The sequence below is a fragment of the Chinchilla lanigera genome, unplaced genomic scaffold (assembly GCF_000276665.1).
Source record: "Chinchilla lanigera isolate Chin_1 unplaced genomic scaffold, ChiLan1.0 scaffold00058, whole genome shotgun sequence".
In the NCBI taxonomy this organism is placed as follows: Eukaryota; Metazoa; Chordata; class Mammalia; order Rodentia; family Chinchillidae; genus Chinchilla; species Chinchilla lanigera.
In genome coordinates, this window is record NW_004955459.1 from 6,804,013 (window position 1) to 6,818,261 (window position 14,249).

At 36.4% G+C, this 14,249-nt stretch overlaps 1 pseudogene; it reads left to right on the top strand.

Annotated features, from left to right (window-relative positions):
• Positions 1 to 464: 464 nt before the first annotated feature.
• On the top strand, positions 465 to 970 carry LOC102012508 (annotated as a pseudogene).
• The last annotated feature ends 13,279 nt before the right edge of the window (positions 971 to 14,249 follow it).

A 14,249-nucleotide genomic window follows, 5' to 3' on the forward strand; every position in this document is an offset into this window, starting at 1 on the left:
ACTAGTGTCCCGGCCTAAATATTTCTATAGACCAAGGTGACTATTTAGAGCTAAAAAGTAAAAACCATTCTGCTTTCCTCTTTTCCATTTTATTTTCTTTTACTTGGCACTTTTAAAAAGCCACTTACATATCATACAGTTTATTAAATAGGTATCTTTTTTTGCAATTGCTTCTGTATAAATAATTAAAGGTATGGATAGTTAAATAAATGCTGCCATGCCCATGGTAGGGGCCCATTCTCGGGCTTACCTCATGGATCATGCACCCGCATTGAGGGGGCGGTGGCCAGTCGGCATGGGGAGGGTTAGCCGCCCAGCTGGCACAGCACCTCCTTAGGAGGACCTGCTCGGGCATCCTTGCCCTGCCAGGCCGCTCTGCACACGCTGCCAGAGCCAAGGGTCCAGAAGTCGGTAAGAGGCAGAGGAACCCGCGCATCCGTGCAGGTAGATACGGCTGGGAGACTATGGACGCCCTGGAGGAATACTTGGCGCTGTCCTTCTCTGCCTCTGATGCAGAATTTGATGCTGTGGTTGGATATTTAGAGGACATGATCATGGATGATGAGTTCCAGTTACTACAGAGAAATTTCATGGACAAGTACTACCAGGAGTTTGAAGACACAGAGGAGAATAAACTCACCAACACACCCATTGCTAATGAATATATTTCTCTAGTGGAAAAGTTCATTGAGGAGCAGCTGCTGGAGCTGACCCCAGGGTTCAGCATGTCAGCCTTCATGCCAACTTTACAGCATCATAAAGATGAAGTGGCTGGTGACATCTTTGACATGCTGCTCACATGTACAGATTTTCTGGCTTTTAAAGAAATGTTTCCGGACTACAGAGCAGAAAAAGAAGACCAAGGTTTAGTCTTCTTTTTAAAGGACTCGATTTAAGCCCTGGCTTAGTGGTGACATCGTTATGCAAATCCTCTACTATGCCAGCTTCCCAAAACAATCTGCAACACTAGGTAACAAGTAGATCATTCTGGATGTCACCAGCAAAATAGTCTCAGAGAGACATCAGCTGATGACAACAGCAAACACGAACATCTTGAATAGACTTAATTGTTCTGCAGCCCTTCGTTCATGATAAGTATTGATGGGTCAGAAACATGACCTGACCCTTGTAGCCCCGTTTCTCTTGAAACACCTTCCTGTATTCAGTAACCTAGTGGCCCTGCCCTGTGGACACCTCTCTCGGGTGCTTCTAAGTCGGGCTCCATCCCCCAGCCTCCCCACCATGCAAGCCGATGTGGCTGTCAGCAGTGAGAAGCCCACTGTAGCCAACCCTCCGTCCCTGCAGGCTTTGCACAAGTCCTTTTGTGTATTCATAGCTCTTTTTTTCTTTTACATAGGTCAGAGTTTCAGTTCTTCAGCTTCATTGGGGTTTTTGTTAGGGGTATTAATGCGGGGAGTCACCCACCTGAGCCACCTGCCCGGTCTGAGATCTCAGGATCTATGACTCCTATCCTGGCTGGAGGAAGCAACAGAGATGTTCTTTACCTGAAAGCTCCATTGAAAATCCATTCCCTGTCTCCTGTTTCAGTCCTTGTAACACTGTGTTCTGCTGGTCTGATATAGGCTCCCTGTTTCTATAAGTCCCTTTTTAAACATTATTTTCAAGAAAATATTATCAATGAATACTCAGGCTAATCTAGTGGATATGATCTTGGAACTTTCATGATTACCCACTTAAATCAAAGTATTATATGCTGTGTGCTCTGCATTTGTCAGTTCTATGAAGGCAAAAATGCTTCCTACACTAATGTGGATGCGTGTGCTGCAAATAGAATACAGCTATTCTGCTGTCGTAGTACACTAGTGCTGTCCTCCTGTTGAAGCGTGTGAAGTGTGTTTCTGCACGCTTGCTCAAACCTTTCCATATAAGCCACTTTGTTGGTTTTCTTCTGGGGTAGGTACAGACTCTGCAGTTTCTTCTTCCTCTCCAAATCTCTCCTGCCAACATGGTGCTGCCCTGTCTGGTTCTGCATGAGTGGGGCCAGTGGACGCTACTGGTCACCTGTCAGCTCTCATTTAACATGATGTTTAGCAGACCATTACCGGCCTGGGAACAAGTCGCATCTCTAAAAAAAGAAAAAATGGTTCACTTCCTAATGTCTACTTTTGATTTCATTTTTTTTTATAGTGAAAATGAGAATCTGTACTTCTCTTTATGTCACTTGGCTCTTCCTAAAGTAGAAGGTATAAGCAATGTGTGTGTGTGTGTGTGTGTGTGTGTGTGTGTGTGTTTGGGTACTATTGTGTTGCTTACTTTTGTACCATGAGTAAAATTTGAGGTGTTTTGCAATAAAAATTAAATAAATGTTGCCATTTTTTAAAAAATGAAACAATACAAGATCTGGATTAAATAATGAAACCTGAATGGTACAAGGCTAAAAGAGTTACTCACAATTATACAATTCAAAACAGAATACTGATTTTAAGGTGCTGACATACTAGAGAGAGTATAATACATGTAACTGTTTATCCATCTGTTCATCAACTTTTAATGAAATTTCAAAATATTCCATACTTCTTCTCATTGAGGGCAGTCAGTCAACCAAAATATTTTGTAAAGAATTAGAGACAATGAATAAAAATTTACTGTATTTCATAAATTACTTGTTTTCTTTAAGAATAACACATACACCTCTCTTTTTAGGGTAAATAATGGGAAAGAAGAGTGATAATGTGACTTTCTATTATATTTTAAAGATTTCATGATAGAAGAATATGATAAGACTTTGTTACTATTTGAACTATACACTAATATTAAAGACTGAATTTTTGTATATTTTGTTGTTACTCTGAATTAGTAGGACTAAGTGGTACAGGAAAATATATTAGTTAAATTCTGCCCCATCATAGTGGAACATAAAGAGCCTGAAATCTGTACATGAAATGCAGAAAAAGATACTAAAGTAAAACTTTGATGCAAGCTGCAGCCAACATGTTTCTTATAGTTTACTAACACTGACAAAACAAGCAATCACAGGGAAGGCCGCTTACACAATAGTATTTTCTCATAATTCTAGGCACTACAAGTTTACCACTACAATATCAAAAGGCGTGGTTCCTTTTAGGGTCTTTACTTTTGCTTAAAGACGCCCACCTTTTCACTTTATCTTCACATGATACTTTCCCTTTTAAGCTCTGTGTATTCAAATTTCATCTTCTGATAAGGGCTCCAGTCTTATTGAACTGGGACTCTACTATAAGGGCATCTTTTTAACTTAATAACATGATTAAAAATCTTCTCTCTCAAACAGATTACTGTGGACTCATGACTTCAACATGTGCATTTGGGTGGGGAGACATAATCCATTAAAAAGTCTATAACCTATTAAACTAATTTTGCCTTTTTGTACAATTTCCCATTGAAAGTCCTAGACAGGAGTCTTAGTTAGTGTTCCTAAAATTTACAATGCAAGGAATTGAATTGAAGAAGATTTTAGTGGGACCTAGAGAGGTAATTATCTTCAGTTAAAATTACAATTAACTGATGGAAAATTTAAATGAGGAAGAGAATTATCTTTGGTTTAAAAAGCTTTTTCTCTCAAAGGAATTCTCCCACATTTCAGAGGCCTACACTAGGGGCTGGGGATTTAGCTCAGCTACACAGTGCAAGGTTGTGAGTTCGATTCCCGGTACCAGAAAAAAAATAAGCCCCTACCCCAAAAAACCAAAAACAACTAGAAACCTACACTCTATATCTGATTAAGGTGGGGTCATAAAGCCCTTTGTCATTATGTAGAAGTGGGATAAATGCAAGTGCTGTGGCAGCTCCTGGATGCCCTGTAAAGTCATCAGAAGTCTTGGTCCTCAATGTGATACTGCTCTACTTCTGCACATGTGAGGGATCTACATGTCCTGAGAACATCTCTAAGATCTTTCCTGCACATTGTTCTCTACCTCAGAGTTCGACTTCTTGAAAACACAAAAGAAAACATCTATACTGTAGGCATTTTTGTGAAGCTAATATATATGTAATATATGAAATATATATGAAATAATATATATGAAAAAGAAATAATATAGATATGAAAGAGAAATAATATATATGAAACTATATTTTATAAATCTATCTCTATACTATAGCTACATCTCCATCTATTTATATATATAAAAGAAAAGTGCAGTAATATCATGGGAAAAAGGTGACTGATGTTAAACAACCTGCTTGGACTTTAATACTTCATTGAACAGTAGAAGAAGTTTTTAAAATCTATCAGAAATGTTAACAACTGTGAGTTGTGGTTTCCTCATTTAAAGTAGAAATAATTCCTAAATGAAAAAGTTATGCAAATGTAAAGAAAAATATATAGCTCAGTTTTGTCACAAAGTTATTCTTTTAGTAGATGTTCAATAGATAAAATAGATTTTTCAAATGAAATATAAAGATAAAAGTGAAAAATGCAGATTTAACCCTAGGAGCTCAAAATTATATAAAATAAGTAATTCACAAAATAATTTTAATAGTAACATACATCATAGCAATCTTTCCCTTTTTACATGCAAGTGATACAAACTGGTTTTGACACAGACCAAGTTAATTAAAAAGTGAAAATATAATAGGTGACAAAAAGGTAATTGTTTTCAAGTTTGATAAAGCAAGACTCAAGGAAAGGAAACACAGTATTGCTATTGTTTGAATGTGGTTTGTTCCTACCAAAACTCAATAAAATTTGATTCTTAACGGAAAAATGTTGAAAGGAGGTAGAATCCTTGCATGATGATTAAGTCAACTGTTGATAGATACCCAGAGTGTGGTTTAATAATCAGTGGTGTGTTATTCAGCAGTGAAGTAAAAAACTATCATGTCAGTTGCAGGAAAATGGGTGAAAGTGGAGATCCTCATATTAAGCAGAATAAGCCAGACTCAAGAAGACAAATATTGCATATTCTTTCTAATATATGGAGGCTGTAGGGGAAAAGGAACATAAATGTAGAAAAGGAACTATAGAGAAGAGGAATGCAGTGAGGAGTGAAGAAGGTGAGGGAGATTAACGGGAGCATAGACAGGGTCAAAGTATATAGGAATGAAAATGTCACCACATAACCCAATTTTCATTATAACTCATATGCACTAGTAAAAATAATTAGATAGTTAAGAAGAAGTAAGACTTTTCCCGTGGGCATAAAGTCCTGGTCTTGAGAAACTAACTGTACTTGGGACTTTGAAAGGAGGAAGAAGCCCCTCTTGTTTTGGCTCTTCTGAATTCATTCACTGGTCTTTCTGTTTTCTACAGAGTTGAAGCAGCATGAAGACCTCAGCAGTATAATGCTATGGACTTATTAACACTGAAAACAGTGAAACTTAATAAGAATGTTTTTTTTTCCCCTTGAGAAATTATCCTGTCTCAGATATTCTTTTATAGCATCAGAAAACATACCAAGATCAGTATGTGGGAGACATCAGTATCAGAAGAAAGAGTGTAAAACTTCCATGCTTAGTTTATATGTTTTTAATGACATGAGTGAGTCCATTTACTCTGTCCATTTACTCTGCATTCCAAATTCAAGGATGATACAATCCAACGGGGCCATCTTGCAGCAAGCACCCCTATTTTGTATGACACACATAGGTTGCACACCTACACAGCACGTTATTGTACTGAATACTGTCAGCCATTAGCACAATCAGAACAACCACAAACATGTGAGCAATGTGTTAGGTGATGATCTTATGACAGCTACAATGTCATTTACTAAATGAAAATTTTTAGTCCTAGTATAAGCTTATAAGACTACTGTCATTTGTTATCTATTATAATACAAAATGCTGTTAAGCATTGAGTAACTGTAATGTGCAAATATACAGAAAATTATAATAAGCTCATTTGTAAAACTCTAATTCTTGTCCATATTGATTAAAAATTTCTTACAAAACAACATAATTCCCCAGAGTGGCTTGGGGCTAAGATAGGTATAAAAGCACTTACATTTTGGAATGAAAATGTAAGCAGAGAGGATAAGCAGACAGAAAAAAAATCTGTTAGATATAAAAAACTTGAAAGTCCCATTGATGATACAATCCTGGAAATAGATTAAACATTTTCCTCATAAATATGAGCAGGATGAAAAGCAGAATACATGAACATGTACTCCAAAGGAGTTCCTCTTTTAAGCATGCTTAGGTACAGCTATTGAGACAAGAGCTAAACTTTCAGTCCCAAATTGTTCCTCAGTAACTCTCCAGTGCTTGGAAGGATGCCATCAGCATTGCATTTCATTGGCAATTAAATACACTATATTTATGTCATCAGAAATATACATTCCAAAAGCTTCATACAATTATTTCTCAAAGATAGGAGAGAAGATGCACAGAATCTGATGTAGTGGAGCATTTTGGGGAGAAAAATGTCAGAGAATGGTTAGGAACAGACAACTTTTCATTACTTGGGTAATTACAACCACACCATCTATGACTGCCTAACAATAAGTTTGAAAAATTAATTTTATCATAAAATCTGAATACACATAACAAACTGAAAATATTCTCATAGCTTGCTGGTATTGATGACCCAAGGCCCAAATCAATGGAACATTATTCAACAATAATATTATAAAAAGTTAAGTTGTTGTAATACAGGGGAATAACGTTCTATAATTTTTATAATTTGGGGGAATTTCACCATTGTTTTATTACAAAGTGTTTATTATTCTATCAGAAAAATATTGAGTCAAATATGCATTTATTTTCTTCCTTCTTTAGAAAGAATATCTATATGAATGACTCAAATTATATGTTAAACATTTGCTGTTAATAATTAAATTGTACAAAGTCCAGCTCATGAAAAATTTGGAAGAAAGAATTTGTATTTAAAACCCCTAATGTAATCTAGAAATTATATTAAATATTCATGGCTTATTTTAGGAGCAAAATAGAAATGATTGCAATTAGAATCTTTGTTGGCATAGCGGTAAGAATCTTTCTGCGTATCAGTATGGTTGGCCTGTATGATGGAGGGGTCCTGTTTTCTTCACTGGCTCTTCCTGAGAGGCACAGAAGGGACTTTACATATTTATGAATGCCTAGTGGAGATGAGTAAAGCAGTAAGAGGCTAGTTGAGGATCTTGTCATTCTGAAAATTTAGCAATATATGAATCCCTTTCCCTAGCTGTAGCTGAAGGATTGCTCACTAAACTGATTTAATGGTTATACTGATGATAATTTCACCTTTTATTAAAAATCACAAGGAATGTTGAAATCTCTTAGTCAGTACAGGTCAGTCAATTTAAATTATTTTTTTTTTAGAAAAAGAGACATCCAAGAAAAGTTCAAAGCTGTTCCTAGTGTATATGAAGAAATAAAAGGGAGAAATAAAGCACAGAAAGAAAAATAGCTGTAATAAGCACAGTGTGCTTTATACACTTTCTTTGAAAGGGAGTATCATTGTTTGAGAATGACTTCAACATACTAGAATCAACAAGAATTCTTGAAAAACACATATTTAATGACAGTTATATAAGGGGAAGAAATGAAAAATAAAGTCCATAATAGTAATTTCTCCCTGCAATACACTTGAATCTATTCATTAAATGAGTATACATTACCTAAATTCCTGTTGCACAAGATGGAGAAGGATGGTGAGTAAAATATAGAAGGACAAAACTAAGACACAGTACAATGAACACTTCTATATTTGACTCCACCTTGTAAAGAATTTGAAACTTGTCACTTCACTTTTTATCATTAGAAATAGTAAAACAAAGAAAAAATAAGTTACTTTTCTTGGATCTACAAGAGAACTAAAATTGTATGGAATAATTAAAAAGACAAACATTGCTCCACATCTGAAAATAGATGCACATACAAGTAAAATAGTAGAGATCTGCGAACCAGGTCAGAAGGAGCCAGAGTCACGGGGACTGTTGGATGGTCACTCTGATGCAGTGTCTACTGGAGGTGAGAAATTTCACAGGAGCTGCAGGTTTAGGGAAGAAATCTTTATATACCTTTCAGCAATTGCATCTGATTCTCATGTTTTGTTTTGGTTTTTTTTTGGGTTTTTCTCCGGTACCGGGAACCGAACTCACGGCCTTGCACTTGCCAGGCAGGTGCTTTTGCCGCTGAGCTAAGTCCCCAGCCCCTGCATCTGATTCTCATGTTTAAGAAGTCTGAACATATCATCTTTTGGTGAGAGAGTTCTATAGGAAGAGTAATTAATTATTATAAAATACATCCAGATCCTTTTTAAAGACAAAGACTTACAACACACACACAAAAAAGCCTTTGCACACCTTTACCCCAATAGAGGAAAATCATTCTTTTCTAAAAACTTCCTTCTAACCCTCCTAAGAGAAGGGACAGAATCAGCATGGGTAAGAAAAGGATATCTAATATAAATCTTATAGAGTGTAGCATTTCTAAATCTTACCACCACATTTAAAGGTTTCTGGTATGTTAACAGTGGATATCAGTTAAGAAATCCTCAAATCTCAGATGTTCTCTACAAACTACATACAGAAGTCCAAAGTTGAGATAAACAAGAACAGGAAAGAAGTTTCAAAACTTTCATAGCTACATCTACATAAAACATTGGGCAGTGTCACATATAGTTGATTAATGTAAATCTTCATTAGTCACCTACCCGTATTTTTTTCCTTTGGTAATATTTGGAATTCAATCCAGGACCTTCTTATTTTTAATTCAGTGTAGCCCATTATTTTTTTTTCCTTTTTTTTGGTATTTGAGATAGGGTCTTGGTAATTCATTCAATTGCTCAGGATGGGCATATACTTGTGATCCTCCTGCCTCACCCTCCTAGTGTGCTGGGATTACAGGTGACCACCACTACCCATCTCAGTTTCTTGCATTCAATATCATATGTCCATTTTCATTAAAAGCGTAATTATATAAGATGAACACACAGGTAAAAATAATAATCTGCACGGACCAAGCAAGCATCAGAATATGACTTAGATGTGGGAGTTAATGGACCATTAATTTAGCTAATAGGTTATTAGAACTACATAAAAAGTAGAACACAAGCTAAATAAATAGGAAATATATGCCAAAATATAGAAACTGACAAAGAATAAAAATGATAAAAATTTAGAAAAATTGACAGGGCTAATAGTAAATGTGATGCAACTGAAGAAAGAATCAATGAATTTGAAGATAATTGAGAGAAATTTTTAAAACCAAAATAAATTTTAAAATTAACTGAGACAAAATTAAACAAATGGACCTGTGACTCCAAAAGATATAATTTAGGTATTCAAGTACTAAAAGAAAAATAATAATTTTGAAGACACACTGAAAATAATAATGGCTAAATATTTTCAGAATCGATGAAACACAGCAATAAAACTAGCATGGTCTGAGAATACCAAGGAAAGAAATAAAAGAAAAGAAAAAAAATAGAACCCATTCACATCTGGACTTATCAAATTTCACAAAAAGGGAAAACCTACAAAGACAAAACAAAATGAAAACACCTTATAAAAGTAAAGAAGGGTAAGGATTATAGCATATTGCTCAACAGCAATTATACAAGCAGAATAAAGTAGTGTGAAAATATTTTAAGTGTCTTTCTTGATTTATTTATTTGTTTTATTAGTGCCTGTTTGCAATATTTGTGATGTTCACGTTCCTTGTGTGGAGTTGGTACATGTACATAGCACGTCTTAGTTCCCTTTTTCATTCCTTTTTCTCCCTTCATCCTCTTGCCTCAATCTCTTGGGCAACAATTCTAAGCATCCATTTCCAGAGCTCTTTTAGATTTGCAAAACCAAGTCTCCATATCCATTGGACAATAACTCCCTACTTCCCTGTCCTACAGTACCAGAACCCATTATACTTTCTTTTTAAAAAAGATTGTTTTTACTTTATTTTATGGAAAAAAGGTAAAACAGAATTTCATAACAAAATTATAGCATAATTGTTAATACAGTGCATACTGTCATCTTCAAAGTAGTAGTTATTCAGAGTATAAGATATGCTTTCTGACTTTATTTTTCAGGCAACTCTATGCATGTTATATGAATGAAATCATTCATTATTTATCATTTTCTGACTGGATTATTAAATATAGCAGAATACTCTCAAGGTTATTGTTTGGTTTGTGTCTAGATCCCTCCAGACCTCATTAAGGCATAGATGGGGCTACTTTAAAGGTAGCTGAATCCAATGTGTGTAATTGATTTATGTTGCAGTGCTAGGATTAAGGTTGTTATGATTAAAAGTGGGATTAAGGATGAAGGGTGGGTGATTACTAAATCAGTACACTGATTAGTTTGCCACAACCCTAATCCTATAACCTAGATAGAATGCAAAAAAAGGCAGAAAAATTTGCTAAAGCCTCTTACTTGCTTTGTTACCTTCTTCCCACCATTCACTGTTTCTCCTCTGCAATATTCGTCTGCAATTCAACTTTGCATTGGAGCCAACTAATGATGGACTGAAATCTCTGCAAAGAGTGAACTAAATAATACTTTTACCCTTTAAATTTGGATTTCAGGTGTTTTGTCTCAGCAATGAGAGAAAAGAAACTAAAACAATTTGATAACAGAGCAGTTTACTTTTTAAATTTAGATGCTGGCTATTTCATCTTAACAGTGGGAGAAAAGTAACAAAGAATTTGGTATGAGAGAAGTAGAGTCATTGCTATGACTATGCCTGACCACGTGGTTCAGGAACCTTTGGAACTGATTTGTGGGAAGAATTTGGAAAGATTGGGAGATGCTAGTTAAAAATGTAGATCTGGAACACTTAGGATATACTTCATGGGAGATTCTAGTAAGAGTTCAGAAGCCCAGAATGCTGATACAAATGATCCTGATAGGCTCAGGAAGTTTCTTCTAGGAAGAATAACTGCATTGGTTGTTGGACTCTAGCTGCTATGGTTCAGCAGAAAATTTGTGTGCATTTTGCACATGTTCAGAGACTTTGCCTTAGACTGAGATTAAGGGTGGTGGACTAATTAATCTTTCAGAAGAAACTTAAAGGCAGTCTAATGATGAGGCAGTGGCATGGTTACTGTTGGGAGGTTTTAGTCATATATATGTTGAGAATCAAGAGCAAAGATCCCAGGAGAACGATTCAAAATGTTGTGAGTTTGGCCATAAAAGAAGATCCTGTAAAGTCATGACCTGGAAATATGGAACATAGAAGAAACTGCTCACTGAAAATACTAGCAAGAGAAAGTCAGTTATTTCAGAACAAAACAACAGGAAAGATGTCCTGAGGCCAATACAAGAAGGAGAAGGACTCTAGGCTTTACAGCCTCAATGTTGCAAAGGAGAAAGACTTTCCTTTGAAAATAGAGCCCCAGAGTACCTTGTTCCAGAATGGCAGCAGCTATGGCAGTTGTTCCTCCACATTTCATTCATAGGCACTCACAGCCTACAGTCAAGAGAGAGAAGCCTAGGTACTCCTCCAGGTGGTGGCAGGCCTTGACATCATCACATGGTGCTAGTTTTAGGTGCATGTAGAAACCAAGTGTTGTGGCGTCAGAAAGCCTTCCAATTAGATTTCAGAATAAGGCCTAGGAGGCCAAGGAGTGTGCCTCTGAGTGGGTAGTGTGTGAAGCTGTGAGTTTGAAGCCACATATGCAGTGGCAACCTCAAAAGTTTGGAAAAGCCAGTGGATTGTCTGAGGATAACTATAAGGGGAGAGTAGAGCCAGCAGAAGAGAGAAGCCATGGGAGATCCAAGCACTGGCATCACCATAGGACACAGCCAACAAAGCCCTGTGTAGTTCACACCTTGCCACAGATTGCCAGGGATGCTGGTCATGGAATTAGAGGAGTTATTTTTTGCCCTGCTAGATTTTGTAATTGTTTTGGTCCTGAGCATTTCTTTTTTCTTCTTTTTTTTTTTTTTTGTCTTTTTGAGACAGGATCTCATTATGCCATTCAGGCTGGCCTTGAGCTCATTTTATAGCCCTGGCTAGTCTTGAACTCACAATGATCCTCTTGCCGCATCCTCCAGAGTGCTGGGATTACAGGTGTGCACCACCATGCCCAGCTCTTTCTGTTCCCCTACTTATACCTTTTGTGAGGGAAATATCTATCTTGACCCATTGAATGCTTGAAATGTTTCACTTTCTTTTCACTTGTACTGGGGTTGCAACTAAGAGCTTAATTTACATCTTAAAGGAGACTTTAAGACTAATATTTTTTGGCAATGTTGAAACTGTAAAGACTTTGGCAACACTTGGACTTGTACTAAATGCCTTCCACTTAAAGGATGTGCATAAGTCTTTTATAGGTCAGGATAAGAATGTTATGTCTTATGTCTAGATGTCCCCTAAAATCTCATGAAATCACAGATGGGGATATTTAATCCATAATGAGTGATTGATACATGGTGCAATGATAGGATTAAGGTTGCTAAGATTAAGAGTGAGAGATTTACCAATCAGTCCATTCTAATCTCAGTAGCCTAGGTAGAACACAAAAGGGGCAGAAAATATTGCTAAGACCTCTGTCTTGCTGTGCTACCTTCTCTCCACCATGAAAAGTTTCTCCTCTGCAATGTCTGTCTGCCATGATATCTTGCCTTGGAGTCAGCCAATTGTGGACTGAAATCTTTACAAATAGTGAGCTAAATAATTCTTCTATACTTTAAATTCAGATGCTGGGTATTTTGTCTCAGAAATAAGAGAAAAATAACTAAGACAGCTAATACATCTAAAATGAATCAGATTGTATACTTTTACAGTACAATGGATCTATTGAACATTTTTTTGTCTCTGAAGGCTACTTGTTTATTTTCTTTGTGAAAATTCCTAGTCGAACTTTTCTGCTTACTTCTGTTCATATTATTGTTGTTAATTTGCAGTTCTCTATTCTACATATTAATTGTTTATCAAATATATGATTTTCAAATATTTCCTTCCATTTAATTAATTTCCTTTCATCAATGTTTGCATATATTTGTGACACATAATAATTACATTCATCTTGGGAATTTGGTATACATGCTGTGAATCAGCCTAGAGTTCTTTGGTTTGATTCAGATGGAAATCATAAATTGGCAAAGTTCAGCAATGCTTGAACTCTGAATGTCATCATATGATAGCAGAAAATGCTGGATGCCAACAACTGACACAACCCCAGCTGCTCATTATGCTGCTGGCTATCATTGTCTGATGCCTGTTTCTGCCACACGCCACAGGTTGATTATGCCCGGTGATGACCTCTGATGCTACCAACTGGCACAGTCTAGTTCAACTTTGATGGTGTTTGCTGCTGATCTTTGCTTGTAACAGTTCTGAGTATTTATTCCTTTTTTTTTTTTTTTTAGAAAAAAAACACTCTATTCACACTATTCAGGATAAAATTCCAAATTTGATTTACAGGACTTCAGGGGCCAAGAAAATGAGAAATAAATCAAAACAGCTTTACAGGAACATCAGAACAAGTCCTTATATTTTAACAGACAGCACAGTACAGTCAGTACACAGGAGGGAGAGAAAACCCCTCTTAGATTAAATACCTGAACTTGCTGGAGAGTGCTGTTTATTATAGTTGCAGATCTGCTTCAGTGAGGGGCAGGGCTGAAAGACTGCTGTGAATTTTGAACATGCAAATAAGGAGTCCAGATCCCTGCTTTCCTGATCTTAGCTACTCTCCAGTGTCCCTTCCTTCTTCAAAATGCAACAGCTTCTTCTGCAGTGGGGATTATGGAAGGAATACCCCACTGCCTATCTGTACTTATCTTGGCCTGGAGAATGCTGGTTTGATAGCCAGCGAAGAAACTGAAGCAAACTGCTCCAGTCCATTGGAAGACAGGGGTGGGCAAATAAAGGGAAGGGATAGGGTGGGGTGGGCACCTGCTCTCTATGTATTTACTTGTCTCTTCCTATATTCTTTTAGTTTTTGCCTATTTGATACATTTGTTAATGCACAAAGTCTGGGATGCTTGAAATCTGCCATTTGCTGAAGTTACATCTGTACAATGAAAATACTGAGCAATAGCAAGTGTTACCAAGACCATGGAAAAATTAAGTCGTCCTGAACATAGAGCTGGCAGAATTGTAGAATGGTAAAACTACTTTGGAAAATAGCTTGACAGTTCATGAAATGATTGAACACACAATTAACATATTAGCCAGCAATTCCATTGCTTCATGTGTTTCCAAAGGAGTGTTTTCACACTAAAAAAGGTACAAAAATGTAGTTATGGTGTGATATATTAAAAGGGACAAAAAATTACTGGAAGAGCTTCCATTGTCCAACATAGGCCAATTTGGCCAAATAAAATGAATATTTCAACACACATGAGTCTGTAATGAAA